This window comes from Triticum aestivum, chromosome 4B, assembly GCF_018294505.1.
Source record: "Triticum aestivum cultivar Chinese Spring chromosome 4B, IWGSC CS RefSeq v2.1, whole genome shotgun sequence".
Classification (NCBI taxonomy): domain Eukaryota; kingdom Viridiplantae; phylum Streptophyta; class Magnoliopsida; order Poales; family Poaceae; genus Triticum; species Triticum aestivum.
The window spans coordinates 337,913,022-337,926,914 of NC_057804.1; positions in this window are offsets into that span (position 1 = coordinate 337,913,022).

Here is a 13,893-nt window from a genome sequence, read left to right on the forward strand (position 1 = left end):
AGAATTCATAATCCTTATCAGTAACACAGATAGGTGAAGTAGCAAAAGTAGGATTGTGTTTCATTCTAGCATTAAGGAACGGCTGCTTCCATTTAGCTACAAATTTCTTAAGATCATTTCTATCGTTGCAAGCAAGAATTTCCATACCAGCCTTTTCATTCATAACATAACCCTTAGGAACAACAGGTAAAACATAATCATTGGGGGGACCTTCATCATCGCTATCATCAGTAATAGGATCTTCATTCCCCCTAAATCTAGCAAGTTGTTCATCAAGAAATTCACCTAATGGCAAAGTAGTATCACGCACAGAAGTAGTTTCATCATGCATAGCAGAAGTGGCATCATCAATAACATGTGACATATCAGAATTCATAGCAGTAGCAGGTTTAGGTGTCGCAAGCCTACTAATAATGGAAGGAGAATCTAGTGCAGAGCTAGATGGCAGTTCCTTACCTCCCCTCGTAGTTGAGGGCAAAATAGTAGTTCGATCGTCTTTCAAGTTCTTCATAGTGATCAACAGATATAAATCCCAAGTGACTCAGAGAATAGAGCTATGCTCCCCGGCAACGGCGCCAGAAATTAGTATTGATAACCCACAAGTATAGGGGATTGCAACAGCTTTCGAGGGTAGAGTATTCAACCCAAATTTATTGATTCGACACAAGGGGAGCCAAAGAATATTCTTGATTATTAGCAGTTGAGTTGTCAATTCAACCACACCTGGATAACTTAGTATCTGCAGCAAAGTGTTTAGTAGCAAAAGTGGTATGATAATAAAGGTAACGGTAGCAAAAGTAAAGATAAATGTTTTTGGTTTTTTTTGTAGTAGTCGTAACAGTAGCAACGGAAAAGTAAATAAGCGAAGAACAATATGTGAAAAGCTCGTAGGCAATGGATCAGTAATTGATAATTATGCCGGATGCGATTCCTCATGCAATAGTTATAACATAGGGTGATATAGAACTAGCTCCAGTTCATCAATGTAATGTAGGCATGTATTCCGTAAATAGTCATACGTGCTTATGGAAAAGAACTTGCATGACATCTTTTGTCCCACCCTCCCGTTGCAGCGGGGTCCTTACAGAAACAAAGAGATATTAAGGCCTCCTTTTAATAGAGAACGGAACAAAGCATTAGCACATAGTGAATACATGAACTCCTCAAACTACGGTCATCATCGAGAAGTATCCCGATTATTGTCACTTCGGAGTTGTCGGATCATAACACATAATAGGTGACTATAGACTTGCAAGATAGGATCAAGAACACACATATATATTCATGAAAACATAATAGGTTCAGATCTGAAATCATGGCACTCGGGCCCTAGTGACAAGCATTAAGCATAGCAAAGTCATAGCAACATCAATCTCAGAACATAGTGGATACTAGGGATCAAACCCTAACAAAACTAACTTGATTACATGGTAAATCTCATCCAACCCATCACCGTCCATCAAGCCTACGATGGAATTACTCACGCACAGCGGTGAGCATCATGAAATTGGTGATGGAGGATGGTTGATGATGACGACAGCGACGAATCCCCCTCTTCGGAGCCCCGAATGGACTCCAGATCAGCCCTCCCGAGAAAGATTAGGGCTTGGCGGCGGCTCCGTGTCATAAAATGCGATGAAACTTTCTCCTTCATTTTTTCTCCCCGAGACGGAATATATGGAGTTGGAATTGAGGTCGGAGGAGGTCCAGGGGGGCCCACGAGATAGGGGGCCACGCCCTAGGGGGGGGGCGCCCCCCTGTCTCGTGGACAGGCCGTGGGCCCCCTGGCACTAATTCTTTCGCCAAAAATTCTTATTAAATCTGAAAAGTGCCTCCGTGGATTTCCAGGACATTCCGAGAACTTTTCTTTTCTACACATAAAACAACATCATGGCAGTTCTGCTGAAAACAGCGTCTGTCTGGGTTAGTTTCATTCAAATGATGCAAGTTAGAGTCCAAAACAAGGGCAAAAGTGTTTGGAAAAGTAGATACGTTGGAGACGTATCATCAACTCTCAACAATTTTTTATTCATCATACTCTTTATATGTGAAGTCATTAATCTCCATAAGATCATTATATGATCCCTTTTTATTTCTTTTTATTCCCTCAAGATCATAGTAAGATAGCAAAGCTCTCAACTTAAAACTACTCTCTATTATATAACTCACGAACTCGATTACATAGATAGAGATCAAAACATAACTCAAAGCTAGATCATACTAAAACTTTATTCTACTAGATCAAGATATAATCAAAGGGATCGAACTAACAAAAATGATAAAAGTAAAGGTGTGATGGTGATACGATACCGGGGCACCTCCCCCAAGCTTGGCAGTTGCCAAGGGGAGTGCCCATTCCCATGTATTTATGTCTCTTTCTTCGAAGGTGGTGATGTGATATTCTTGGCGATGATGCCCCTTAGGATGTGATTCTCCTCGTCGAGCTTATTAATTTGCTGCTTAAGATTCATTATTTCCTTGTGAAGTTTACCCATGACTGCTAGTGCTCCAATCACCCATGGATGTTTCATAGCTGCGAAGAGAGAAATTTAGCAGTGGTAGGGATGACCGAATCCCTTGTTTTTGTTTTGAGTTGTTTCTGTAGCAGATTTGTAGCAAGATGTCTTCGCAAGAGTCGGTCGGAGAGAGTCGTGTCTCTCATCCGACACCGGGGCCACTTCGGGTAATCAATGGAGGAAGAGATGGAGGCTGACTTGAAAAGGGTGGATGCGATGGGGAGGATCAAGAAGATACCTCTCATCTTCAAACTAGATTCATGATGGAGGAACTTCAGATTATATAATGAGTTTTTACCGACTAAAAGAAGTAGTGTGCAAGAAAATGGAGTCCGGAGGGCACATGAGGTGGCCACAAGGCAACAGGCGCGCCCGGGGGTAGGGCACACCCTCCATCCTTGTGGTCTCCTCGTGTCTCTTTCGGACTACTTTTAATTTCCCTAATTTTTTAAATACTCCAAAACAGAGAAAAAAATGCTATTAGAATAGTTTTGGAGTCGGTTTACTTACCGTACCACATACCTATCCTTTTCGGAGTCTGAAATGTTTTGGAAAATATCCCTTATGTACCCCTCCGGTGTTATGGTATTAATTATATTTGTCTCAACATTTATGGGAGTACCTGAGATATAATGTTTGATTCTTTGACCGTTTACCACCTTCGGGTTTGTGCCTTCGATGTTGTTGATTTTGATGGCACCGGAATGACTGACCTCCTCGATAATGTAAGGACCTTCCTATTTAGAGAGAAGCTTTCGTGTGAAAAATCTTAAACGAGAGTTGTATAGCAAAACATGATCACCTACATTAAACACATGCTTTTGAATCCTTTTGTCGTACCATCTTTTAACTTTTTCTTTAAATAACTTGGCATTCTCATAGGCTTGGGTTCTCCATTCATCAAGCGAGCTAATGTCAAACAACCTCTTCTCACCGGCAAGTTTGAAATCATAGTTGAGCTCTTTGATTGCCCAATGAGCTTTATGTTCTAGTTCAAGAGGTAAGTGACAAGCCTTTCCATAAACCATTTTATATGGAGACATACACATAGGGTTTTTATAAGCAGTTCTATAATCCCATAATGCATCATCAAGTTTTAGAACCATTTCTTACTAGATCTATTAACAGTCTTTTGCAAAATCAGTTTAATTGCTCTATTTCTCAATTCTACTTGACCACTAGACCGAGGATGATATGGAGATGCAATTCTATGGTTAACATCATATTTAGCAAGCATTTTACGGAAAGCACCATGAATAAAGTGTGAACCACCATCAGCCATTAAATATCTAGGGACTCCAAACCTCGGAAAAATAACTTCTTTAAGCATCTTAATAGAAGTGTTATGATCAGCACTACTAGTTGGGATAGCTTCTACCCACTTAGTACGTAATCAACAACAACTAAAATATGTGTACACCCATTAGAGGAAGGAAAGGGTCCCATATAATCAAAGCCCCAAACATCAAATGGTTCAATAACAAGTGAATAATTCATAGGCATTTCCTAACGTCTACTAATATTACCAATTCTCTGGCATTCATCACAAGACAAGACAAGCTTACGAGCAACCTTGAAGAGAGTAGGCCAATAAAAACCAGATTGCAATACCTTGTGTGCAGTTCTATCTCCTGCATGGTGTCCTCCGTAAGCCTTGGAGTGGCACTTGCGTAGGATCTATTCCTGTTCATGCTCAGGTACGCAACGTCTAATAACACCAGTTACTCCTTCTTTCTAAAGATGTGGGTCATCCCAAAAGCAATGTCTTAAATCATAGAGAAACTTTTTCTTTTGTTGGTATGTGAAACTAGGTGGTATAAATTTAGCAACAATATAATTAGCATAATCATCATACCATGGAGTATTACAAGAAGCATTTATGATAGCTAATTGCTCATTAGAAAAACTATCATCAATAGGCAGTGGGTCATCAAGAACATTTTCTAACCTAGAAAAGTTGTCTGCAACAGGGTTCTCAGCTCCCTTTGTATCAATAATATGCAAATCAAATTCTTGCAGCAAGAGAACCCATCTAATAAGTCTAGGTTTAGCATCTTTCTTTTCCGTAAGATATTTAATAGCAGCATGATCAGTGTGAACAGTTACTTTGGAATCAACAATATAAGATCTGAACTTATCACAAGCAAATACAGCTGCTAAAAATTCTTTTTCACTAGTAGCATAATTTCTCTAGGCACTGTCTAGAGTTTTACTAGCATAATGAATAACATACAATTTCTTATCAACTCTTTTCCCTAGGACAGCACCAACAACATAATCACTAGCATCACACATAATTTCAAAGGGTAAATTCCAATCAGATAGCTGCACAAAAGGTGCAAAAATCAAGGCCTTCTTAAGTATTTCAAATGCTTCTACATAATCATCATTAAAAACAAAAGGAACATCTTTTTGCAAGAGATTAGTGAGAGGCCTAGAAATTTTAGAGAAGTCTTTAATAAACCTCCTATAGAAACCTGCATGACCAAGGAAACTTCTTATACCTTTGATATCTATAGGACAATTCATCTTTTCAATAGCATCTACATTAGCTTTATTTTAAGTGCATCTAGTGCCACCCCTAGTTGATTTTGGAGTATTGACGACAAACTTGGTTGAGGGACTAATGTGTTTGTGAGAATTGTAGGATAACACAGGTAGTAGTCCCATATTGATTTGGTTTACCTACCAAAGATGACCCCTAATAATGTGTGAAGACATTGAAGACAATGGTGGTCTGTGAAGATATTCACATTGAAGACTATGACATGAGAAGACATCGCATGAAGACTATGGAGTGCGAAGACATAGTTGTTTCGTAGTTTCCTTTTCTTCTTTGTTGAGTCATTGGAACCACCGTACTATTAAGTGGGGTCCAAGTGAACAAAGTCAAAGTGACTGAGGTGATGCTCAACCAAATCCTATGTCTTCGAGCGAAGACAATGAGAGCAAATCTTATCCAGAGCTGGATGAGTCAGCTTTACTTGTAGCCCAAGTCAAGCTGCCGCGTGTGTTTGAAATCTGACCGTTGGACACATGTCAGTTCCTTAGTGACCTAGGGACATTTTGGACAAATCTGGTCGGGTTGCCCCTGGCTATAAATAGCCCACCCCCTACACCATAAATTGGTGGCTGCTCAGAGTTAGTGCACGGCTTTTGTCGTTTGAGAGCAACCCACCTCCGAAGCCTTTGAGAGAGTAACCCTTGCGATGACAAAGCCCAAAACACCCAGGGCCAAAGAGTGTTAGGCATCACTGAAGTCTTTCTGTCCGCGTGATCTGAAGACTTATTACACTTGAGGACTATGATTCCTCCAGCCGGTTAGGCATCATGTTCTGAGCATCCAAGAGTCATTGTGAATTGCTGGTGAACAAAGTTCTGAGCATCCAACAGTCATTGCGGATTGCCGGTGAACAAAGTCTGTGAAGGTTTGGACGTCTCCCTTGAAGACTTACCAGAGTGATTGGGCGAGGACTAAGTGTTCTTAGCTCAAGGGGGATAAGGTAAAGACGCGGTCTTCTGAGTTGAATCTCAGCCTCCCTAACCATACGTACAGTTGTCATAGCAACCGGAACTTGTCCAACAAATCCTTGTCCTCTTCAAGCAACTGGTTCTATCTTTCACCTCTCTTTACTTATAGTTTGTCTTCGTGAAGTCATTGCCCATTTGTCTGATCTGATTGACTTCACTGAGTGAAGACTATTTACTATTTGGCTTCATACTATCTTCCATCCCGATCCTTACTACCTAGCTGCTGATAGTCTTCGTACTTTCACTTCATTGCTTACTTGACCATGGCTTGTCAAGTGTAGTCTACCTTCCACTGCATATCAATAGGTTCATTTCTATTGTTTGTCTTCAAAGCACCCATGTTTTGAAGACTTTCATAAAAATTGCCTATTCATCCCCCCTCTAGTCGAATACTAGCACTTTTCAATTGGTATCAGAGTAAGGTGCTCCCTTGTTCTGTGTGATTTGGTTTAACCACCTGGAGTTTAGCTATGTCGACTGTAGGGATAATCAAGGTCTCCACTGCGTTCCCTGTCTTTGATGTCACTGATTACCCCAACTAGAAGAATGAGATGCGTATGCATCTTGAAGCCATTGACGTCGACCTCTGGTATGTCGTCAAGAACGGTGTTCCCAAGGTCGGTGAAGGTGTTACTGCTGCTGATGTCAAGAGGTTCATTCAACTCGACTCGACTGCCAAGAACATCATATGCGGTCATCTGACTAAAGGACAGTATGATCGTGTGAGTGCTCTGGAAACTGCGAAGCTAGTCTGGGACTGGCTCTCCAAGGTCAATGAAGGCGTCTCCACCTAGAGAGATTCAAGGATCAGTGTTGTTTGCAATCTCTTCAACCGCTTCAAGACAAATGACAATGAGAATGTCCAGCTCACATTTGATCGCCTCACTAATATCACAAATGAGCTTCATGCACTCGGCATCACTGAGATCACCAAGAACAAAATCGTCAAGACACTTCTGAGATCACTTGGCAACTCATTTGACACCCTGGCCCTGATGATTCAAGAGCGTCTTGACTTCAAGACTCTCGATCCGTCTGACATACTTGAAAGGCTCAACACACATGAGTTCCAGCTATCTGAGAAAAGAGATATCTATGGTCCCAACTATGGCCGAACTCGCGCTTTGAAGGCAAAGGCTGTTTCCTCATCTGAAGAAGAATCCGACTGTAGTTCTGGGGATCCTGAAGATATTGGAAAGGAGATTGCTATGCTTGTGAAGAAGTTCCAGAAGTTCACTAAGAAGAAAGACTTCAGAAAGTCTCCAAGATCCAGCTCTCGAAATGATGAAGCTTCCTCTCGTGATCACAAGAAGAGAACATGCCACAAGTGCAAGAAACCTGGTCACTACATCTCTGAGTGTCCATAGTGGGACAATGAGACCAAGAAGAAGAATAAGAGCAAGGAATATGATTCCGACGACAAAAAGAAGAAGAAATCCTCAAAGTCTTCTTCCAAGTGATAGAGGCGGGGTGTCCCGATCTTTCGATGAGATGATAACTATCGATTTGGTGGAGACGACTTTGATGATCTGACTACAAACATGCACGATGTTGCGCCTTAGCAATCACTAAACCAACTCCGAGAGGTTATGGACCAAGCCGGAGCACGATCAACCTGACCACGAAGGTCTATTCCTGCAAGCAATCGAAGAACAAGCAAGAATATGATTAAGCAATCTGAATATTGCGAGTATGGATGAAGTATTAATAAAAGTGGGGTTTCATAACCGGTCTTGGACTGGTCGTTGGAAACAAACGAAGTACACGAAGTTGCAGCGATGGCTAACTTTTAACTAAATAAAACCCAAGTCTAAACGATGCCTTAAGGGCTATATTTATAGGGAAAAGAGAGGGGGTTTTGTCCACCCTTGGCAAGGTGGGACTAAAACACCTCCTAAGTCGTTTTCCCTATAACATGGACTCTAAAAATAGATTACATGTGCCTGGCCCAAAATAAGGTGGCGCAACACCAATAATAAGCTATGGATGAAATTTATGAAAGGCCATCTTGTATATTTCGTCCATCATCTTGTATGTCATCATGGTGGCTTCAAAGTCCGGAAATCTCCACTTGAACCTCCGTTCTTGTTCTCTTCGCACGCACTTTCATCTCCATGCTTGAACATGCTCCAATGTTCAACCTTCTTATCCGTGCTAGGTCCTTCATTTGCAAGCAACACAAATGTATCTAAGTTAGGCAGCATCATATTCTCATGAACACTAGAAACATTACCAAGAAACGAAAGTACTTGATAATTTAATTGGCGTATCTGAGCTCTAACAACTGTTCCAAGAGGTAAAACAGTAGGGGATATGGGTGTAATTGTGGTAGCCATGTCCTCATCATCCTCCCCTTCTTAAAAACAAAGCTGTCCTCGGTGTTGCTTACTCTGAAATCTGGCTAACAAAAGAGACAAGGTGTACACGTTGTATATGTATATGTCATCCATTGTCACTGATCTCAGTTGGGGCACATGTGACACGGTTATACAAGAGCACCCTTCAAAAGTCGTGAAATATAAAGCCAATATATTATCACAAGAAGTCAAAGGCATGAAAAAATTGCAACTCAGTTTGCACATATAAGTGAAGATCTTATTCATATCAAAAGATTGGCAATGCTTATCATTAAATCATCCCAACATTGATGAACCATCACCAAGATTAGAGGTCATATCAAAATGATTAAACATTGACACAATTATTTTCAAATGTATTTGATCCAAATTTGAGTTATTCCCTGATTCAGTTGATTCTTTTGCATCGATAGTTAATTCAATGGGTGCACTCAAAATTGTTTGATCATATTGCAAAGTCAAATCATCAACATAATCCTCTAAAATAATTGGTGTGATCAAAGTAGTGAGTAGCTCATTGCATGGTGCATTTAAATTGACAAGGCAAGCATCATACTCATGTGGAGGTGGAAGATTGGTACCTTTGTTATTACCTATTACGATCGACTCGGATGATGTAGGCACTCTCAAAGGTGATGTGTCACATGGTGGAGGTGATGTAGTCCTCACACAAATGGATGTGGTTGTCATAGTACGCATAGCAGTGGAAGGAACAACCATATCATCACTTGGAATGTGCTCCTTGCGCTTGTTCTCCTTGTAGGTAACACGTCGTTTTATTTCCTGTTCAGCTTTGCAAGCAAGACGAAACAAATGGTCCATAGGATAACACTCTTCATGAATTAGTATCTCCTGAATATCACGGTTTAGTCCATCCCAAATCTATCCATAAAATCATCTTCAGTTTCCTCTAAAAAGGAGTGCAACAAGGTAGTTTGTAAATCATCATAATATTTTATTACAGTGTCGCTACCTTGTTTTAAATGTTGTAGTTTTTTAAGCATGCCACGAGTATAATAAATATCGACGAATCTATCTCTCATGACAAGTTTTAAATCATCCCATGTATTAGGTACATAATCAGGGTATAACCGACAATGTTCACTCCACCAAACAGTAGCAAAACTAGTGAAAGTACCAACCGCGACCTTAACTTTTTGATGTTCAGAATAATTATGGAAAGCAAATATAGCATTTATTTCGAACTCCCATTCAATATATAAGTCAGGCTTAAAACGACAATTAAAAGATGGCATGGCAACAAGAACCTGATCATGTGCATTTGGATGTTTGTGCACCTCTCGTGACAGTTGTGGTGTTTGCATAGGTGATGGCACGTCTCCCACGATCGACAAACCCCATGAATTGACTCTAGATCCTGTCATGATTAGTAGAAACAAGAAACAAAATCCAAAAATAATGTCCGTATGAACTACTGAGAAGTGATGGTAAAACGCTCACAGTATAGCAAATCAAAGCCTTACAAGTTCTTACCATGCAGCAGGTGGTGACCGGCAACCAGCGGTGTCAAATAACTCCAAGAGTTGGGTAAAGTGATTGCCAGGTGAACATATGTATGCACGATGTAGAAATATGTGGAGCTGGGTTGGCTTTATATATGTGAAAAAAAATGCTACAACCACGTTAATTAATGCAAGCTGAAAATTCGTTCAAAGTGGTCGAGTGCTGGTCCTAAACTAGACTGTACTAAAGACGCGAGCCTAAGACACAAGTGAAATTCACAAGATGTTGCCAACACCACACTTTGGTACAAACCCTCTTCCACTTTTTTTCCACTCCAATGTAACTGTAGTGCGTACTGGTTTATAGCACAACAAAGCACCGCTAATATTTTTTTTTCTTTCTCCAAAGTCCAAACGTGCCCACTAGAATCTGCAATCAACAAACAAGGAAGGCTCAACAACAATGATGCTCCGTGGAAACCGAACCAAATCCTGCCCTTTTTTTCTCCTCACGTTCCTTAAACGTGAATGCCTAGGACTTCAAACAAAACAGTTTTTTTAGCTCCACTTCTCCCAAACGAATCTCCTCTCTTTCTCTTTGGCCGCACCAAACCTGCCCTTTAATTCTGCTCTTTTTTCTATCCGAAGTTACCAAACCAGGAAGATTCGGTCAGATCTGTTTTTTTTCAAACACACAACCGAGCTCTTTTTTTCCCACAGCCAAGTACTAGCACAACAAAGCGCTATGTTTATTTTTGTCTCCTTCCTTCTTTATCTCCGGAAAATCAGGGATTAACCAAACAGATCAACGCTTGCCTCTTATGTCTGGTCGATCCCTTGTTTCCTTCTATCTCTTTCTTTCTTGCTATGAATACGTGGAATATTCTTTCTTAAACACCACGTACTTCTCTCTCTCTCCTTGTTTACCACGAAAAAGGACAGATAAACGTGTTGACTATTTCCTTTTCTCTCCGCAAAAAAAGGATCAGCGCTCAACACATTCCTTGTATACCTTTTTTTCTTTCATTTTCTTTTTTGCTCTCCCAAACGCATCTGACTTTCCAAAACACCATAAGTACTTCTCCGCAACAAACCTTCCAAACAAAGGACCCGCCGATCTTGTGTATAGATTTTTTTTAATGCCAACGGTGGGTGGGCGATTCTGATTCCCTTCCAAACTCTGCCTCGTCTTTCCTTCTTTCTTTCTCTCACGCTGGATCAATGAATCGAAAAGAAGCAAGTTCCCACATGCATGTCTTTCCAAAGAAAAACAGATCGGTAAATACTTTTCTTGCTCTATCTCTTACCTTTTTTTTTCCACTCAATTTCCAGAAACGTGATGGGCTTGGACTCCAAACCGAACAGACTGTTCTTCTTCTTATACTCGCTGCAAATCCTATCCAAACTCCGAGTACACCTTTTAGTTGATTCCCAAACCAAACCAGTGTTTGTTCTCTCTCCAGAACAGCAAGCGTACCAATCAAATTTGCCAAAATCACAACTTGTAGAACAAGAACCACAGATCAGATTTCTTTTTTTCTTCTTCAGATTTCTTTCTCTCTCTCTGAGATGAATCACACAACAAGATGAAACGAGAAGATGATGACAACGAATGACGAAAGCGGATGGATGGTGGTGACGGCGGTGAACGAAATAAGTGGCAGCGGATGGTGACAATGAAGTGGATGATGGTTGTTGTGGAGACAGCGTGAACAAAACGTGACTAGAACCCGAAAATCTAAAAGTCTAGACACTAGAAACCAACAACTCGACACATGATGCAACCAAAAATTCAACAATGCAAAAACTAAGTGATTATAGCGAAAGGCTCAGACTGTCTGGGACACGGATGACTAATCTAACTTTTTTTTTGGCTTTTTCATGGACTGTAGGTATGAATGATAGATGTGATCTAAACGATGAAAAACTGTAAAATCTCACCGAGCAACCTGAAAACTGATACCACTTGATAGAGGCGGGGTGTCCCGATCTTTCAATGAGATGATAACTATCGATTTGGTGGAGACGACTTTGACGACCCGACTACAAACATTCACGACGTTGCGCCTTAGTAATCGCTAAACCAACTCCGAGAGGTTATTGACTAAGCCGGAGCACGATCAACCTGACCACGAAGGTCTATTCCTGCAAGCAATCAAAGAACAAGCAAGAATATGATTAAGCAATCTGAATATTGCGAGTATGGATGAAGTATTAATAAAAGTGGGGTTTCAGAAGCGGTCTTGGTCTGGTCATTGGACACAACCGAAGTACACGAAGTTGCAACGATGGCTAACTTTTAATTAAATAAAACCCAAGTCTAAACGATGCCTTAAGGGCTATATTTATAGGGAAAAGAGAGGGGGTTTTGTCCACCCTTGGCAAGGTGGGACTAAAACACCTCCTAAGTCGTTTTCCCTATAATATGGACTCTAAAAATAGATTACATGGGCCTGGCCCAAAATAAGGTGGCGCAACACCAATAATAAGCTATGGACGAAATTTATGAAAGGCCATCTTGTATATTTTGTCCATCATCTTGTATGTCATCATGGTGGCTTCAAAGTCCGGAAATCTCCACTTGAACCTCCGTTCTTGTTCTCTTCGCACGCACCTTCATCTCCATGCTTGAACATGCTCCAATGTTCAACCTTCTTATCCATGCTAGGTCCTTCAATTGCAAGCAACACAAATGTATCTAAGTTAGGCAACATCATATTCTCATGAACACTAGAAACATTACCAAGAAACGAAAGTACTTGATAATTTAATTGGCGTATCTGAGCTCTAACAACTGTTCCAAGAGGTAAAACAGTAGGGGATATGGGTGTAATTGTGGTAGCCATGTCCTCATCACCAAGTGTTCGTCAAAATCTTCATCACACAAGAAGAGCTCATCAAGCAAGGCTCGTGCGTTTGTTGGCAAGGAGATGGATTCAGAGGAGGAGTCTGCATCTTAGGAGGCAGAGGTGGAGTCTGAAGAGGAATTTGATTCTGGAGTAGCAAGCCTGGCTCTAGCTTCTGCGCATGTCGCCAAGTCCATCTTCAACACTGAAGACAATGGCCTCGTCACCAACGTTGATGCCAAGGATGAGGATGACTCTGCTCCCACCTACTGCTTCATGGCACGTGGTGCCAAGGTAAACTCACGCGATGCATACTTTCAAACATCAAGTGAAGATGACTATGAATGTGAATCTAAACCTAGCTACAAAACACTTGCTAAAATTGCAACTGAACAACAGAATGCTATGGAACATATTCAAAAGTTGCTAGACAAAAGCGATGACCTGTTGGATGCAGAAATGACCAGAACTCACTTCTTAATTGAAGACATTAAAAATCTTCATGTTAAGTATGAGGAACTTGAAAGTAGTCATGAAACACTCTCAACTTCTCATGAAAAGCTCTCTTATGATTATCCTCAAAGGAAGCAAGAGCTTGAGAAACTGAGATCGGCTCATGAAGATTTTCAAAAGGAGAACAAGTCACTCCGTGTTCAACAGATCAGTTCCGCTCAGGAAGGATTTGAACCACCTTGTCCATAATGTTTTGAGCGTGATAATGTTGTCTCTATTACTGAATGTTCTACTGCTATTACTATTGCAATATCTTCAAATGCTAATGTGTTAACTAACCCCCTGCTGAGGATACCACTACTATTGCTGATGAGAATGCCAGGTTGAAGACATTTCTTGAGACAGGAATGTACAAAAGTCTCAAAGGGCATAAGACATTATGTGATGTCCTCAAAAAACAGATTCTGAACCGAAACCCTAGTAAAGAGGGTGTTGGGTCCGAGAGGAAAATGAATGTTGATGGTCCTTACTGGATGCCTGAGCAGTACCCCAAAACCACATGGGTTGCTACAAAGGGACCTTTAGTGGATCCATCTACCTTGTCTGGCTTCTCTTGTGCTAACCCAATTATCATTGATGAATCCCTTGATACAAACTATAAATGTTTCAGGAATCAGAATGGTGAAGTGTTTGCCAGGTATATTGGTACTAACTGCAGGAACGGACC